Below are 6,000 nucleotides of genomic sequence, written 5' to 3' on the forward strand. Positions count from 1 at the left end.
TCGAAAAATTGTTTAACCAATTTCAGTAAAGTCAGTCAATAAAGACTCTTTATCGAACGAGTCTGATATTACGAGCAGAGGAACAGACGCGTTCGATAAAGAGTATTGAGGTGGTGCGTACAAAATTGTATTGTTAATCATAAAAAACATTAACACTTACTTACAACTTTGAGGAAATTTTTTTAATTTTAGACGAAATAAAAAATTCGTATGACAGTAATGACAGTAATGACAGATGACTTTTGCATGATGGCCGGTTTTGATGTTTAATCGATAGTTATCAATAATGTATATGCTGTGAGCTCGTACCTAGAGGGGATATTTACAAATTCGCGAACGCCAGTAGTGACAAGTTTGTAAACGTTTACCGGAAATTTGACATAAATGTCAAAGTGATTAATTTAAAATTAAAATTAAAAACATTAATTATAAACAATATTAGTTGGTCAAAGCTGTGGTATATATTTTTACCTTAAATATACTTACGTTTTAAATACTGAATTTAAGTTTTTTTAATGTTCCGTAATATCTAATTACAGTGGAACCTCGATTATCCGTCAGGGCACCGGACAAATGGTATGACGGATAATCGAAAAGACGGTTAACAGAACATTAAAAAAAATAAAAATTCATAGTACAACTCTCAAATTTTATTGGTATGTTTTGTTTGGAAATACAAGAGGGACAATCGAATCAATTTGGTTTAAAATATTCTGAAATTTTTGTTTGTTTTACTGTTGCTTCAAATTCTGCAACGGTCGAATTTCTCAATCGGCGTAAGATCATGCAATCTACTTTATTGGCTTCTTTTTGTAGAGAATACCACTCGATGAATTGTTGCATGAGCGATACAGCTTCTCTAGCTTCTTTAAGCAAATCTTCGTCAGTTGCAATAGCATCATTGACATCGCCACTGTCAAATGTTCAAACAAAATGAATTGATGACTCAATGTTTGCTTATGTAGTCAATAAAACTTACGTAAGAACCCTGACGGTTAACAGAAGTGACGGTTAATGGAGAGACGGATAATCGAGGTTCCACTGTATAAATAATCTATTATAATCTTAGCGCCATCTACACGATTATTTTCAAAGTATCCGAAGTAAGAAATTGATATTTTATCAATAGAACGTCAAAATGATTAGAAAAATCTTAAAAAAATCGATTACAATTTAATTACTTTTTTGCGTTGTAAATATTAAGCGATAACAATTAAATAATAAATTTAAAAATTACCAGTAAAAGTTGAATTAGTAACCGCTAGGAGCGACACCAGCGAAGCTCAGAGGCTATACCTACCTAATTACTAAATCTGTATAGTTTTGATTTATTTTGTATGAATATAATTGCGAAACACTACAGAATTTTACTTTTTGACATAAATTTTATTAATAATACGATAAATTTTGTACAATATTTTTAATAATTAAAGTAAATAAATTTTAATTTCACTCAAATAAATAATCGATTGCTGCCATTGACCACTTACATTCAATCTCGGTTAATTTGATTAATTATCGCGGCAGGTAAAGTAACATTCTTCTTTCAAAACAACAAAGTGTTACTTTACTGCCGAAAATGAGGGCAAATGAGTACAATAATGAATTATTTTAGTGAAGTTTGGCGATAAACAATGATTTTAAACAAATTCGCAAAAATACATAGTTTTTTCACTTTGTACAAATTTTTTTTAGATTCGTTGGGCCTTTTTTTCTCTAAAATTGACTGTTGTCGAGTTATTAGTGACTTAAAATTTGAAAAACGCCAAAATAACCATTTTCAAGGTTTAATAACTCGGTTAAAGATAATTATTGTGAAAGTCGAGCGAGCGGCCGTGGGGTAACGGCATAATCGCTGGCCTCATACGCCAGCGCACGTGGGTTCGAGCCCTGCTAAAGACAAACCATTTTCATTTTCAATAATGACACGAGCCGTCTCACCGTGCCTCGGAGAGCACGTTAAGCAGTCGGTCCCCCTGGGATAGTGTACATCGACACTAGTTACTTGAAACAGGGTTAAAGATGTAATTGGCACCGGAACTGCCGAAAGGCAAAAATGCCATACGATGTTATATATTATGAAAGTCAGAAACTAAAAAAATCAAAGATTAAAGCTACCTCTATAAAATCCTGAAGAAATTTTTGTCATTATTTCATTAATAAGATATTATTTTTAATTACCAACAATGAGCGCTAACCGTGTATTGAGGCGCCGTCAATGTGACTGCGAGTGAGATTCACCATTGGATGGCTGGAATGGTGCATCTCTTTAGCACTCACCATTGACGGCCGCCTAATGCGCACTTAGCGCTCATTGTTAATAATTAAAAAAGCTTAGTAATAAAATAGTGACAAAAATTTCTGCTGGATCTTGTAGAGGGGGCTATAAACTTTGATTTGGTCACTTTCTGACTTTCATAATAATGGATTTTAACCGAGTTATTAAGCCTTGAAAATGGCTATTTTCGCATTTTTCAAATTTTAAATCGCGTACAACTCGACAACAATCAATTTTAGAGAAAAATCACAAAATACCTTTTTTGCTCAGAATAACCCAAACGATTTAAAAAAAATTGTTCGAAGTGAAAAAATTATTTTTGTGAATTTGCCTAAAAAAATTGTTTAAAAAACAATTTATCGATCAAGGTACTGCCTGGCACCCAGTAGATTTGTTATAAGGACCTCTTTTTGAGTAAGTTTGTGCAAAAAATTCGAATCGGAGTAATTTACCTAACGGGGGCGACGATACAGGCTAGACTAATTTGAACATATTCAGTAACATTTAATTTCTAGAATCGGCTGTTTGTGTGAATCAGAATCAACTTTTACTAAATGGCATTGGGAAGAGTATACTTTTCCTAGTTGGAGTCTACTTTTACTAGTAAATGTTGAATATAAATCTTCATTTTATATTTATAATCAACTTTTACTGAAACCAGCCGTTAGAGTTGACTCCAACTAGTTGGAGTCAACTCCAACTGGATAATCAACTTGAACTGTAACAGATATAAAAAATTATTTGACAGTAAGTAACTAATGTCATTGTATAAGTAGACCAGTTAATGAATATTATTTTGGCATTATTAAATAAAGCAAATGAAATATTTTTACTATGAATCTCCCTATTTATGTCCTTTGCAGATGTGTCGAAAAGCATTATCTTTACAAGAATAAGAAGATATAATTAATTATCCTAATTTTATGGCTGATGAAGAGGTTGCTGAGATTGGTTGTAATAGTGCTTCCGCCGGAATCTGATTCACTAGCATACGGAAATGAAGCCGATGACGATTTACTGGGAATATTGGAGGCGTGGATCAACACGAGTGATTTGTTGGAAAATATCTCAGTAAAATCAGTGCCAACAAATGCTATTGGCCAATATTCACACGATTGAATGATATGGCACTATACTAAAATTACAATAAAGCTGCAATAGAAATAAACAACCCAAGACCAATTGAATATTACGAGGAGCACTCCCGAATCATCATTTACAAGATATAAACTTTGTAAATCATGATTTGGGATTTACAATGTATAAACATTGTAAATTATAATTTATGAGTTCTCTATAATATATAGCATTCAACGTGTCTTGGTTTGTTTATTTCTAGTGCATCTTTATTTTGATTGTAGTGTAGTAAATTCGTGGCTTCTCTACAAACGACTCACTAAATCACATTATGTATTAGAATTTCGTCGATCTGTGGCAGTTCTCTACTTTAACATTGACTCTTAGTGCGTAGGAAGACCGAGTATATCATCATCAATAGTTTTTATGTACCTACATAAGATTAAATGGGAAAAGACACTTCATGGAAAAACGTAATAAGCAGAAATGATGTCAAGGAGAAAATTATTGTAAAGCCAGACCATCAACGTATTGTGTAAAATTGTGTATTGTGTACTGTAAAATTATGTATAAATTATTTTATGCAGTACTTTAAAAAAATAATCTTTTTTATTAGATGCAAATCAAAATTTTAAATCTCATAATTGTTTGGAACTCATTCATGCACACTTGTAATTATGATAACTCTATCGCCGAGTGTCTTATTTATAGGTCGGGTCATAATTCAAAAATGCAAGATGTTATTTTGAATTTGAAATTGAATTTTCACAAAAAAAATTGGGCGTTAATGGGTTAAAAGAGATAGAAAATATATTATTTTAAAAAAACTTCACAAAGGTTTGTTAGGATTTATCCAACTTCTACTCATGGAATTTCATTGACTACATCAATTTCTTAAACGTAAAACTTTTTGGATTGCAAATGATATTTATGATATATAAAGTTTCCTATATTTACAACTTTTCACTAAATTTTATAAAACACATGTTGCACACAAGGATTTCGAACCATATCTGCAAAAGTAATTTTAAAATTATTTATCTTTAGATGGTCTAAATTACAGATACTCTCTTGAGAACATTTTATATAATATTTCAATACACCTGAAAAATTTTTTATCGTAAAACAATGTTCCATTAAAGACAAAAAAAATAAACGTCTGAAATTGAAAAATTGGGTAATAACACAAATTCACAATATAAAATTTTTGATCTTTACCTTAGTTTTACAGTTCCTCCAATTTTTTTCAACAACCAATAGCTTTTCAGCTTTTCAACAAACAATATTCACTCGTCGCGTAACATTCATATGCCACAAAGTCTCTAACCCACCGTCTTCATCTGAATCGAAATAATAACTGAGTTGGCGTTGGGAAATTCGCGCGCCAACACGTGTTTTTCCGGGACTCATGCGCTCTCTGGCTGTTCCGGAGTTTGAAATCCCAGGAAACCATACGTTTTCTAAAAAAACTTTTTACTTGTTTCGATCGGAATGTTATACGAAGAAAGTTTTCAAGTTAATTGATAGTTTAGTTTCAAATAATTGTTTATATCAAGCTTTTGTGGTAATGATTTTTATTACTAATTTAATATTAAATAAATGGTTTTGGTCCACACCAATTAACTTATCTTGCTACAGACTGGTTATCTATTAGTCCAGAAAATGAAGCATTTTGGCTCGCAATTTTTTCGTCCAGCATGGATTTACTTGAAATTTTCACAGAAGGTAGGGAATAGTCCAACGATCATGTTCTATATCATACCGCTGTACACTAAAACCTTGGGGGTGGTTGCCACCCCATCTCGGGGGTGGGAATTTTTTATTAAATTTTAACCATGCAAATCGGTGTAAAACGTATATCTAAGCGAGAAATGTGTTTTATATTTTTTTTGTAAAACTAATATTTTTCGAGTTATTCGCGGTTGAAAGTAACAGTTTTCGACGAAAAAATCCACTTTTTTAGAGAGTTTTTTGAGAATAACTCGAAAAATATGCGTTTAATCTAAAAAACTGTAGCTATCAAAATTGTGTCTTTTAGTAACACAAACCAAATTTTTTTCTGTAATATTTTTTCGACAAATACAAACCGAGATACAGCATGTTAAAGGTTAGCTTTTTCCGTCAAATGTATAATTTGAAATATTCAAAGCCAAATAACGGGAAAATTTTGCATTTTTCGAGGAAAACTTAGATAATCTTTTTCAAGGATACAATAAGACCTTTCAAAAGAAAGAGAAAACAAAAAGTTTCTAGCATTAAAATTGAGTGACATGATCAAAAAAAGGTCGGTACCTGCTTTTCTTTATGAAAAAAAATCAGTGAAAACAACCTCCTAACTACCCTCCTAATTAAAAATTTTTCTTCACCTTTCTGTAATTCGTTTTATATTTGTATTATCAATACACCCAAGAAGTTTGACCCATTTAAAAGGCCTAATTTTGTGAATAATTTTACTATGAGGTATAATAATCTGCTATGCATCGTCTGCATATTTTAAATTGTTTTTGTTAAATTTAGTATCTTCTTTTCGTTTTTTTTTTACTTTGAATATTATTCAATTCATGATTAAATTAAACAATAGAGTGCCTATAGTTGAGGAAATGAAGCTGAAAAAATGGCAAAACCTCGCAATTTTTTCGTCCAGC

At 31.4% G+C, this 6,000-nt stretch overlaps 1 protein-coding gene across 1 annotated transcript in view; it reads right to left on the bottom strand.

The window, feature by feature from the left end:
• The window catches only part of LOC114335486 (EGFR adapter protein-like), a 1,026,571-nt gene extending 1,021,885 nt beyond the window's left edge, over positions 1 to 4,686 (bottom strand). The window contains exon 1 of the mRNA XM_050644412.1: positions 4,574 to 4,686. The gene's annotated coding sequence lies outside the window, so the exon portion shown is untranslated. The remainder of the gene's footprint in view (positions 1 to 4,573) is intronic.
• Positions 4,687 to 6,000: the final 1,314 nt, after the last annotated feature.

Source organism: Diabrotica virgifera, chromosome 2, assembly GCF_917563875.1.
Source record: "Diabrotica virgifera virgifera chromosome 2, PGI_DIABVI_V3a".
Taxonomy (NCBI): domain Eukaryota; kingdom Metazoa; phylum Arthropoda; class Insecta; order Coleoptera; family Chrysomelidae; genus Diabrotica; species Diabrotica virgifera.